Source organism: Uloborus diversus, chromosome 5, assembly GCF_026930045.1.
Source record: "Uloborus diversus isolate 005 chromosome 5, Udiv.v.3.1, whole genome shotgun sequence".
Taxonomy (NCBI): Eukaryota; Metazoa; Arthropoda; class Arachnida; order Araneae; family Uloboridae; genus Uloborus; species Uloborus diversus.
The window spans coordinates 92,292,472-92,305,616 of NC_072735.1; the positions used below are offsets into that span (position 1 = coordinate 92,292,472).

Genomic DNA, 13,145 nt, shown 5'->3' on the forward strand with positions numbered 1-13,145 from the left:
GAAAGCCATATGCCGCTGGAAAAAATCTTAGAAATCTCTCTCTAGAAAAAAAACTGCAAACTAAAAATTTCTAGATTTTCAACAGAATGCTCTGGAAAAATAAAGAAAAGAACTCGAGATTTGTATCCTGCAGATGTTCTTAAAGTATAAGCATGTTCAACTAGAGATTTTCTCAAGAAGTCATTTCCGTAGATTTTCTTCAAATTAAATTTCGAAGACCTAGATTTTTTCTTACAATACACACACAAATAGCTTGAGATTTTACCTTTAATTTGAGATCTTACCTTGAAATGAGATTTTTTATGCACAATTAAACCTCTTATTTGACAAATAAATAAATAAATGAATAAAATAAAATAAAACAATAAACAAAATAATATAAAATATTAAATAAAATAAAATAAAGAAAAGAGAAAATTGTCTGGCAATCATTTCGTCACAATGGGACTTTTTTAATGCTCTCCTGATGGCAATTAAATCGGGCCTGAAGATATTTTTCGTTATAACGAATATTTCATTGTAATGAGAGTTTACTTAATACCGAGAGGATTATTTTACGTCTTGTTTTTACGATTGTTCAGCTTCAATGCAGAGGACAGAAATCATACTCGTTCCTGCTAAAAATTTCGTCGAACATTAAAATTGTGACTCTACGCGATGAAATTTGTAAATATTTGCTAGTCGAAACACAAGACCCGAAGTAGTGGGAGCTTCGTCGGAAATCAATGCAACGAAGTGGATGATACTCGTTGTTGCCAGGCTCACTCTGGCACGGGGATGGCTCGGCAGCCGATCACGACGCAGCTACTCCCTGATTGGTCGCTTCCTCGACCCGTGCTTGTTGTCAGGGCGTTCGGTCACCAGCTGGCTGCGGTTCTCTTTTCAACCAAAACATCCGACCCGCAAAGACGTTCCATTCGCACTCTTCCGTTTATTTACCTGGCCTAAACTGAGCGAGTAAGTTACTCTCTATTATACTATGCTATTTTTTCTGACCTCCATATACTAATACATCATTGATGGTAATAATAATGATGATTATAATTATAATAGTTTCCAAGGAATGTGTCTTCTCGCGTCAATAACAGCCTTCTCCCTCTTCCCCCGTGTTTGTAAACAAAATAACCGGACATTATTTATATTTCTTTTTTTTTTTTTTCTTCTTTCTTTCTTTTTTTTTTTTTTTTTTTTTTTTTTTGCGTTCTTTCGAAGGTGACATTGACAGATGAATATTAATGCCTGTCTGCTGTCAGGATCGAATTAATTTTTTTGTGCTCCGGGACTGATTTCTGAGTTTGAAGTTACTGTCTATTTCATTGTAGCCATCTTATGTATAGTTGAAGGCAGAGTGGACCAAAAAAGTGTTGAGGGAGGGAAGGAGGATAAAATAAAATATATATATATATATATATACATATATATATGTTGAATTCAAACTAGTGAAAGTATTTGCCGAAGAAGCTGCTTTTCAGAGAGGAAGATTTCGCACCAGGCCCATCAATTCGATTTTTTGGGGAGCGGAGGAAGGGGGGGGGGGAGGAGTATACACTCTATTATAATTTTATCGGAAAAGAAATAAAAATCATACCCACTCCATGTAAAAATATTAATTTTCTTTGCCCGGACTGGGCGGAATTTGATCCCCAAACAAGGTGCCCACCTAAAGGGATGGGGGGGGGGGGGGGTCATAGCCCAGACTGCGCCATTGATTTTTTTTGGTTGGGGGGGGGGGGGTGTTTTGAAGGGTATTTTTTTCTTCTTTTTTGGGGAGGGGGGAGGGGTGCTCAGTGGTATTTAGGGGAAGGGTGCCTTTGCTCTTGGGGAGGATGGGCACCCCTGCCATAAATGAATAGCCTGGTTCGCATCCTCTCATGCCCGTAGTTAACAAATCTTTGGAAATCATGAACAGAACTCCGCAAAGTTATATCGGGAGGGGGGGGGGGGATGGAGTGGGAAAGGAATTCCGTGTTAAATCTTATATGGATTCCTAACACCTTCGAAGTAGTTAATGAGTAATTTCTCTGAAGATTGTTCCCCGGACTGAGATCTATTGTCATCTCTTTAATCAAATAACATTTTTAATGAGTTGTTTCTTTTCATCAGCACCTACTAGATTTTTAAAGGGGGGGGGGGGAATCTTAGTTAATAAATTATTCTTTTCGAATTAATTTATCAAACTCATTAACTGCTAAGTGACGAGCAAAAATTCTTGAATAGTGCAGGAAAAATTCTCCTGCTTGCTGGCCCATCATTTGAGGGGGAGGCAAGAGAAGTATTTGCTTTCTTTTGGTTTGATAAATGAGATGTTTATGTGTGCATAAATATAAATTCGCTTTGTTGTTTTTTAAATAAAAAAAAAATATCCTGCCCCCTCCCCAGGCCCGTGTCCAGATTTTCATAAAGGGAGGGGATTCAATCCCTCACAACCTTTAGTTTTACTACAAATTGTCGATCCCAGTATGGCATTTATGCACCTGTAAGTACTGCTGTACCCCCCCCCCTCTCCCCCTAGAAGAATAATTCTGGCTGCTCAAGTGACCAAAGTATTCCTTCATTTTACAGGTTCACTTTTATCAAACCTTGTTTGTTTCTTTTTAATTAAATCTGTTAACTATGCGGTTTATTGCAACAATATTTAAAACTCTCCACGAATTCTTTTTATGTAAGAGAATGCATATCAGATTTTATGCTCTGAAATTATGCTTAGAACAAGCTTATTGTAGAGATGCAAATTACATTACTAAACACAATCACTAATACATCTTCATAGCTGCAACATATGCCAAATTCATCATTACCTCCTTACAATAAGCAATATTAATGCTTTGTATTGGCACGGTTCTACCACCACAGTTTTTTCAGATTATTATTTCAGTCTGCAAAGCTTTAACAATTGTAAATTACATAACATTTGAATGTTATGCAAAAATTTTTAAGTTATAAGAGAAAGAAATGCAAGCGTTTAGGTCCAACTGAGTTGAATTAGAGAGGGAAAAATACAGAATTACTGTGTTAAAATTACAGAAAAACTTCAAAGAGAAAGAGGCGGGGGGAACGTTAAACCCAGGCTTTCACATAAAAGTAAATTTAAGTCAATCGTTTTCTTCATTTGACATACTTTTTTTTTTTCAATGGGAGGGGTTCAACCCCTAAAACCCTCCTCTTGGACACGGCTCTGCCCCTCCCCCCCTACACACACCCAGAAACATTTTAAGTCACATGCCATAATCCTTGTTTATTTTCGTGGACGCCAATGGAAAAATACCATAGTCATCTCTTTGGACTGGAAAAGTCCTTAATTTACAAAGCAAGTATACCCGTACAATCTGGACACATTTCAATGGAATGTATATTTTTCTATTAGCAATTCCAATAAATAAATAATAGTCACTTGTAAATTTAATGATTCTCCATCGATTTGCAAATCGACTATCTTTTAGGGCGACCAGAACTTGAAATTTAGGATTGGGAAGTTATTTATTACCGAATGAAGCTAAGAATTGTACCGAATGACTAAATACGAGCATGTGATCATACCTATGCAACTAATTAGGCATCATTTAAAATAATCATAACTGCATGCTTTCAAGTTTCCCGAATTGTCAAACAAAATCTGCCGAGTAACAAAAATTTAGGGTGCCTTGATGGTCACAGTGACCGCTTGTGACCTCCCATTGGGGAGCCCCTGACCACCTTCACCAATGAAGAACTATCAATGAATAGACATAATTACTTCGAGCAACTAATGAAAGAATAGGAAAATGATGCTTTATTAAAGAAATAATTGGCTAAATAATTAGTTAACCGGAAATGATAAAACTCACCTGTGACAATCGAGGCATTTCTCAAAAAATAAATTAAATAGAGTAATATTGGAGAGGAGGAACAGAAAGGTTTTACGTAGTACAATTTTTGATTGATTATTTTCTCTAAAGCAAAACTATAAGCAACAATTTATCATGTTATGTTGACTGGTTAGATTTTATATTCTTAATCAGTGTGCCCAACTTTTTTCTACCTGAGAGCCGCACCTCATATTAAAATTATTATTCTCGATGGCCAGAACACATGTAAAATTTTAAAACATTTAAGAACTTCCGTAGAAAAGTGGGAAAATATGGAAAGGGAAAGAAAATTACAAACCAGTAATTGTTGTTATAAATTACTATGTTTCCTTTTTTTTTTTTAATGCATCTGTTTTTCAGAAACCAATTTCAGAGTATATGGCTCCAAATTTGTTGTGACCCGGTGAACGATATAAATTATTTGAGTAATTGTAAATTATCAGATTAAATGTCTCGCCGACATATTGTGATATATTAATAGAACAAATTCATACAATCATTTATTTTGAAATATTTATTAACCCTTTGTTTTTGTTCAAAGAATTCAAGAAGTTCATTTATGCGGATGAAAGGACGCTAAAAGGCCATTCCATGGAAAATGGTAATTTGTCCCGCGCGTGACTCCTCATATATTTCATTAAAAATAATAATTTAAGAGGGTAATGATAAAGATTTTATTGCTTAACACATTACGAACGAATGTGGGATACCTCAAGCAAAAGATTTCGTCATTACTTTTTTAAATGATTATTTTTTAATGAAATATATGAACCGTTACGTGCGGGACTTTTAGTCGGGAAAAGTAGTCGGGAAAAGTGACTACTTTTTCGGGAATGGCTCAAGACATTATTTTTTTCAATGGTTTAAACAGTTGTTTCTCAACAAATGAGATATGTTTCCTTTACACGGGAAACTTTGCTCTCAAAATCTACAATTTATTTTGACGAAACATAAAAAGATCAGAAATATTAACCTATTCAACAGCAAGTTACAAGAGGATGACTTTGGATATCCCGCACGTGACGCATGCAAATAAATTAAATCTTAAACAATAAAATTGTTTAATAAAAATATAACTGTGTCAGGAGTGTCTTTGTATCAGTTGTAAAGAATAAAAAATTTGCTTACCTCTGTTTAATTACAATATGATGAGATACGACAAAATATTAATGAAATTTAAGTCTTTTTGTCCCGCACGTGACGGTGGAATGAAGTGCATTTCCTAATATAAGTCGAATGCTTCTGTATAACGAAAATCTCAATGGCAATGAACCCATTTTCTGAACCGCATTGAAAAGTACTTCCGCAAATAAGTGTAAGGAAAAAAAGTTCGTAAACAACTTTTTATTTTGGACTATCTCTCAAAGATTAGTTCTGTTTTGAGCTCATTCGATCGGGTCGGGTTCTCGTTTCATTATTGCGAGATTTTGAAGGACACTTCTGCATCAAAGCAGATCGCATCTCTGAAAGAAGCGAAGTGTTATTCATTCTAGAGCGCACGACATTGTTAGCTGTGCTCGAATTAATTGTCACCGATCTTTATTTTTTCTGTATGTCATGAATCTGATATCCAGGATTTCGGAATGAATTTCAGTCGCTGTGAACACGATCCGTACTGTACGTAATTCTACGTCAATGGATGTTTTTAAATAAGTTGAAATTTCTATACCTCGCACAACTATAGAGACACTAATGTTTACATTCAAAGACTTAAAACATCGTTTGCTTATGATAGTAGTGTGATATAGGTTACAAATGCGAAAATAAAATTCCCGCATTAATTGTTGATTTTCAGTCTAAACTTAATGCTCTTTCTTGCAGGGCCCGTCAAGGCCGTATCCAGGATTTTTTTTCGGGAGGGACCCGGATTCGCACATTTCCTTAATACACACACACACGCACACACAGCCCCCTCCTCCAGTAAGTGTTTTTTTTTTTAACTGATACAGCTCTCATGTTTTTGTCCCGTTTTTTGAAGAATGGATATAAAAATCTGTATTTTGAAGCCTTATATGGGGGTAATTGAGGCCACAAAAATCTGAAGAAAAATAGGCAAACAAAAAAACCTTTTAAAAATTATACATTCTTTTGCAAATCAAGATTAATCAAAATGGAAATTTGCTTGTTCGACAGATTGTTGACATTAATCGACAAATAGGAAAAACGAGGGAGGAGAAAAAAGAAGCACATCGTTACTTGCTCATATCGGCTTTTAGTGTAGTTTGTTTTTTATCATTTCCCCCATCATCCACCTGCCCCCCTTTGCATCAAATGCCCTATAGCAGCGTTTCTTAATTGCTTCGATTAGTGGAACCCTTTTGAATGCTCACTTTTTTTCGTGGAACCCCTGGTGCTTCAATAGTTTGCAGTGGCGTAGCCAGTATTCTGTTTCGGAGAATGCCCAGATTCTTACCTCAAAGAGGCTATCACATCAACTATTTGTCATGAATTAAATACACATAATAGATTATTTTAATTATTGATGATTGCTAATTATTATTTCTTATTCTAAAATACCAGTACACTACTATTTGTGATTCTGAGAAATACTCAGAATTTTTAAAAGGGATAAATAACCTCAGAATTTATGCATGAGTTATATGATTAAAATATCTTCTTAATTAAGAAAAGAAATACTGATTTTATTTACCTACAAAAGTGTTAATTGTTAATAATTCACTTAAATTTATGTAAGAAAAAGTTTTTAAACCTTAAAATTAAAAACTTTAAAATATATCCTATTTTTTTATTTATTTACAAATCAGAGTTTTTGATGTCACTGTGTGTTCTAGAACTAACGTCGCTGTATATGTAAGGGCCTTAGACAGAACTAAACCATTTAGACCATAGTGATCAGTACTGCTCCTTAAATTGGTCATCACTCGTTAAATACTTAAATTGTCCTTTCAAGTGCTGCCAAAGATATTTATCACTTTTCACTCCAGAGTCCCCCGTACCTGCTACTATTTGTGACTTAAACAGTTGGACGGAACCCTTGAGACAGCTCTGATTTTTTGAAATGAGACCAGTAACCGAGCAATCAATGGTCCAGCACCCCCAGAGGTATCTTTTCACTTGGAGGACTTTGTGACCACGAGCATATTTAATGTCCCCCAGTCACCATTAATGAAGAAGGTGGATCTTCAACCGGCTAGGTCGAACCCGGGGTACTCCAGTCACAAGTCCGATGCCTTACCGATCAGGCTACCACGGCCTTGCCGTAGATACGGGAAGAGTGGCAAAATATTTGAAATTAATGCAACAATCGCAATTTACGGCAGTATTTGGTAATGTTGTAGAAGAGGGATTGAGGGTGCTTTCCCGAAATTTGTTCAACATTGAAGCCATTTTTAAACTATTTTTGGCGATATTAGGGAATTAATAGCTTCTTCCGAAACGTTTTCAAAATTAAAGACTTTAAAACCCAATTTGATGTTATCTTCGGAGACATTAGGTGAAAAATAGGCGTTTTGGGATTGATCTGGAAAACATTTCGAAGTTAAAACCTTAAAGGCACCATTTTTGATAGTCGAAAATTCGCGTTATTTTAGGCGAGAAATAAAAATTGCTTGCATAGTTGCTATTCCAGATGGGTAAAAAGCTTCGAAAGGGAGAGTAAATGTATTTTTGAAAAGGCGTTGCTTTTGTCGATTTTTTAAGTGACAAATTTGAAAGGTGTGAAAAGAAAATATACAAATCTCATGGAACCCCTGATGACAGAGCTCCGCGGAACACAATTTAAGAAACGCTGCCCTATAGTAAGAATTGTACAAAATGGCTTACAAGAAATGGTGTAGACATTCAAAAAATAAGTAACGAAAGAATAATATTGTGGCCATTGGGAAAGTTCATATTTTATTTTCTTGATAAGAGACAAAATTGAAGTACTTTTCAAGGAATTTCAGAAACCTAAATAATTTTCGAAGACTCTAGAACAGTCGAAATTATTTAAAACACTTCATTGCATTTTCCCGATTTTGATAGTAGTCTTACAAAATGACTGTAACTCTGTAAGACACACCTAGTTTAAGTTACAAATACATGTAACGAAATATTTCTCAAAACAAACATTTTGTTTTTCAATCACAAGTAGTGCAGAAAATGAAATAGAGTAGAGTAAGTGTTATATTTTTTCTCATGTTAAGATATTAACATTATGCAGTAGAAGTAAGATAAAAACAAGCGTTGACAAAAGAACTTCCATAATACTGAATTCGGTATTAAGTAAATAGCAAGACATGAAACATATCAGTCACAAAAAATTATCTTGAAAAATACGCTACAAAAACGCGAGAATCAGGATTTTTGCATTTGTTACGCAGAATGTATCAAGGAGCTGAATTTGGCACGTCTTGGTAACCAGATACTAGCCTAATCGGAAACTAGGTGCCCCCGGCCCTTCGAGAGTCTCCGGCTCGAAATCGGTGTAGTTTAAGTTTTATAAGACTTCCTTTTGGGGGGGAGGGGGGGGGGCAAGTACCAAACTGACAAGGGGCTTGTCTTGGCCCTGAATTGAATTGGAAAAGAAAGCAGGTAGTCCAGATATGTGTCTCAATTTCAAGTATGCTTTGCAGCTAATGAGAACTAGAATTGCTTTTTCTGCGTTTCTTCATATAGTTCACTCGTTTAATAGTTACAAAATTAAGATAAAAACTTTGTTATTTTCCTTTTCTGACATTAGAAAGTAAGAAGAAAAAAAAAATGTTCTTTGATTTTACGTTGCAAAACTTTTTGGGTTTGGGGGAGGGGCTCGGGCCCGTCGGACCCTCCGTCCCTCTGGATACGGCCCTGGGGCCCGTTTAAGATATCTCAGGGAATTTGAGTTTGTATGAAGAGTGGCCGCTCTGACAATCTCTAAGCAGTTCTATATTTTTTTGCAGTAAGGCATTCATATAATAATTGGTAGTCTTTTTTTTTTCATCCTCTGCTTTTAACTCCTGTGATTTTTGCGTTGTAGGTGCTGATTGCTTTGTCTTTCAAAATTACTTTTTATCCCTCTTAGTGCTTCTATTTGTTGTTTTACTTCATACACGTTTTGCATTTTTTTTTTTTTTTTTGTTGTTTTTCCAACTCTTTTCTGTTTTCCTGGATTATGTTTATTCTGCTTTTCGCTAAATAAAACAATTTAATTCGTTGCAAGATGTTTTCTAACATGAAATTTAGTTCTAATTTTTTTCTCGAAGGGAATCTTGCAATAAATTTCGACTCTGAGTTCCATTTTGTCTTGTTCGTTTTCTTAATTGGGGTATTTTGCTTTTAGAGCTGTTTGCTGTGCATTCTCGTTGCTTTTACTGGATTGGATGTCTTTGCATCTAAAACTTCTCTAATTTGCATTGAAAAAGGGGTTTCTTAAAATCCCGAAGCACGTACATGCAGTAATCTGTATATTTGTGCTACAGAACGTTATTTCCTGTTAGTTTCAATGTGCTCTCCTCCTGATGACTGAATGATGTCACACACATTTGTACACAAACTCCTTCCAAACACATTGTAGAATGTACACAGTAGAGGTGCGACATCAATGTTTCAAAACATCGATGTTAGAAATTAAAACATCGATCAAAAAACATGGATGCTTCCAAACATCGATGTTTTAAAACATCGATGTTAGATATTTAAACATCGATGGTATTGATACATCGATCAAAAAACATGGATTTTTCCAAACATTGATGTTTTAAAACATCGATGTTAGAAATTAAAACATCGATGGTATTGATACATCGATCAAAAAACATGGATGTTTCTAAACAACGATGTTTTAAAACATCAATGGTATTGATACATCGATCAAAAAAGATGGATGTTTCTAAACATCGATGTTTCAAAACATCGATCTTTTTATCAATGTATAACATACATTTTTGAATATACTGCACTAATTTAAGCAATACAAAAGAATACGTACCCGACGAATATATTGAAAATACTGAACCTCAAATCATGAATATAATTTGATAGGAATAATTTCGCAACATCTTGGTATTATTGGTAGGACAAAAATTGATAATAAGACAAGCACCTATTAATGCAAACTAGTTATAGTAATAAGGAAATTTAATGTTTTATCCACTGTCTAGACTTTTGCATGTTTACGACCGTAGAAACGATCCCAGTGAACGTAGAAAAAAAAAAAAACAATGCATCACAAGATAGGAAAAATAATTTTCTTCGAAAATATGATTTGTTTGAATTTTTAACGTAATTAACCGAATTTCTAGGAATTTACAAAGGGAGGTCACTTTTTCGACTTTTTTCAATTATTCAATCAATGTGAACTAAAATTCCTGCATCCGGTATTCTAATAAGGTTATGGCTTTGCAACTTTTTAAGGAAATAATATGAACACCTTACCTTTATTTAAAGCAAAAACGGTGAAGTTATGTTGTTTCACTGATTTATAATGATATTTTTTTCAATGACTTGAAATAAAAATTTTCAATAACTTTCACTCGATCCGAAATGGATGCAGCAGTTCGCTGCTTGCCAATAACGCTTTAACAAGTGATAAGTAAACATGTTTAGTGCAATATGGCTGTTTTTCCCCATCATTTTCCTCGAAGATATGTAATTAAGGGAAAATAAATAAATAAAAATAAAAAACGGTTAAAAAATCCTAGTGTTCTGTACAAAACACTAATTTGAAACCAAAAAAAAAAATCAATTTTATTCTTTTCGTTCGGTTTTAATCATTAAAACCCTGAGTTAATCATGCACAAAAGGAATTGAAGACAAGGGTTTCGGGGTTACAAAGAACCTTTTTTCTATAATAATAATTAAAAAAAATAGAAAAAGAAAAATGAACTAGGAAGTTATAACTGTAAAAACACTGGAAAATGGATATTCAAAAGATCTTTGTTTATGAATTTTATATATTGTACATAAACCCGTACCTTGAGTCGATCCTTAGTTTTACATAGCGTGATGTGTCCCGCTAAAAATTGTGTGAACAAAAACTTGGAACTAAATTTAATACAACTTCAATTTCCCAATGAGTAGGTAAATGTTTTAAATTTGGATGGCTCGCTAGCGTTAGGAGAAAATTACAAATATACTACGTATAAGGGGGAAAAGACCCCCCCCCTTCCACCGGCACATTATTTGCAACAATGATTATAAATACTTATTTATTTTATTTAAAATCTATCTCAATTTTAAGGAAGATAAAATTTTCTTTGCGAGATCACAAAATAATTTAATTTATTACCTCATTAATGTACATGAGAAAATTAACATAATTAAACGCAAACACATGTTTTAGGGGTGCAATGAAGTACTTTAGCACATAGGTAAAGCATAAAGGTAAGCATTTCGAAATTAATTCGATGATTCTCATTCCATAGCTTACACTTTTATACATTCATGAAGCGGTTTCTCGTAATCCTGAAACTCGTGTCTGAAATTTTATAGATGTTTGTGCGATTAAATATGTTCATTTTTTCATTCAGTAGTACTTTTGCTAACTTTTTACAAATTTATTAAATCTTTGCAGTTAAATTCAGTTTAAAATCATGACTTAACACAAAGCGATCGGATTATGCACTTTTTTTAAAAAAATTCATTAAAAAAAAGGGCAGTTGTAGGCGGAAGATTTTTTTGCAGAAATTAACACTAGAGACTTTGCAAATACGATGCAACTTTCAAAACAGCCCGACCGAGCCCGACACCCATTTAAAAAGCTTTCTATAGTTATAAATTAAGGCAAAACGCCTTTAAAAATCTTCCATACCAAGTTTTCTTTATTTTTTTTTTACAAAAAGAAAATAAAAATATTTACTTTAATTTATAATTAGCACAAAGCCCTGACATTTCTTTATCCCGTAGAATTGATTTGTGTCAATTCCATTCATTTATAAAGCCACAAAAAAATATACATTGAAACGTAATAATTAAGCTGAAAAGTAACAAAAAAGCGAAAATTCTTATAGAAATCTCATCTTTTACAGAGGCTATGAGCAATTGTACGTGACTCAGGTTTCCAAAACAGGTGCCGATCGACGCACCAGTTAGTCAACTATCATAGAATAAATTTTCATAAAAATTGGGTAAATTTTTAATTTTGGACTTTTGGCCAGGATTTTCAGTCAAATACTCCACTGTGCGTCAGTTGAATGATGAGAAAAACTTGTGATAATTGTTTTCAAAAAATCAGAATTAATTCTAACAATTATTTTTAAGAGTAAGAAATATGTGTTGTACTGTTAGTTAATAATTAAACACAAATTGTAAGTAATAGAGGGACGACTTGTTGGGGGAAATCGATAAGTAACCCCGAATATTGATGTTGACAGTTTGGAGAAAAAGAAGTTTGTTTACTTTGTTTCCCAGAAGCGCATTTCTCTTTTCGCAGACTATCCAACGAGTCAAACATCTCTTTCCGATGGAACAGAAGTTGCCATCACTATCAAATACTTTAGAGCAACTTTTACCAGTTCTGAATTTTTAAAGTTATAATTTTCACCGTAGTAACGTATAGAATTTTTCTTTAGTTTAAGAACTGAAGCCTTGAAATAGACTGCAAGTTCTGGCACCAGACTACCAGTGTCAAGTTATTCCAATAGCTTTGACTTTTTCCTCACTCTCTCGTTAATCTTCTAAAATCTTGTAGTGATCTTCCCAAAATTCATCCTCTATACCGAAAAATTGATCTTATAAAGTAAGTGCAAAAAAAATTATTATTATTATTATTTTTTTGGCAACTCCATAAGTAAACTTAATTACCAAGCGAGAAAATTGGAGCAAATTTTATGATAATTTTCAATTAAAATGCAAAAACATCAACATCGAATCAAAACATCGATGGTCCAAAAACATCGAAAGTAAAACATTGATATTTTGACAAAAATATCGATGTTTCCAAAACATCGACATCGATGTCGCACCCCGTAGTACGTAGTCACATCAGAAGCAAATCTTGCAGTGATCTAATTTTTCAGATCCCTACGGGGGGAAAATCACATGGTGTTTATATGAGGGGGTGGGGGGTGGGAGTTATAAAGTGCTAAATCACCGTTCCCTTGACTAAATGAATAATAAATAGCAATTGGGACACATACAATAACTCAGAGACATCTAACGGTAGCCAGTTGAAATTTTACAACTCGCTTTTTCGTCACCCTATATACCATTGGCAAGATAAAAATAATCGTAGTTTTTTAAATCGGTTGCTAATTAATTTTAGCTTCCAAAGTTGGGGGTAAAATCAAATTTGGCCAAGGTGAACAAGATGGAGAAGAGTTTTGTTCTTAAAATCGACCGTTAAATAATGCATATGCTTATAAACTGCACGCAACAGAAATA

At 34.1% G+C, this 13,145-nt stretch overlaps 1 protein-coding gene across 1 annotated transcript in view; it reads left to right on the forward strand.

Annotated features, from left to right (window-relative positions):
* The first annotated feature begins 814 nt into the window (after positions 1-814).
* LOC129222351 (uncharacterized) overlaps positions 815-13,145 on the forward strand; it is a 34,746-nt gene continuing 22,415 nt past the window's right edge. The window contains exon 1 of the mRNA XM_054856845.1: positions 815-957. The gene's annotated coding sequence lies outside the window, so the exon portion shown is untranslated. The remainder of the gene's footprint in view (positions 958-13,145) is intronic.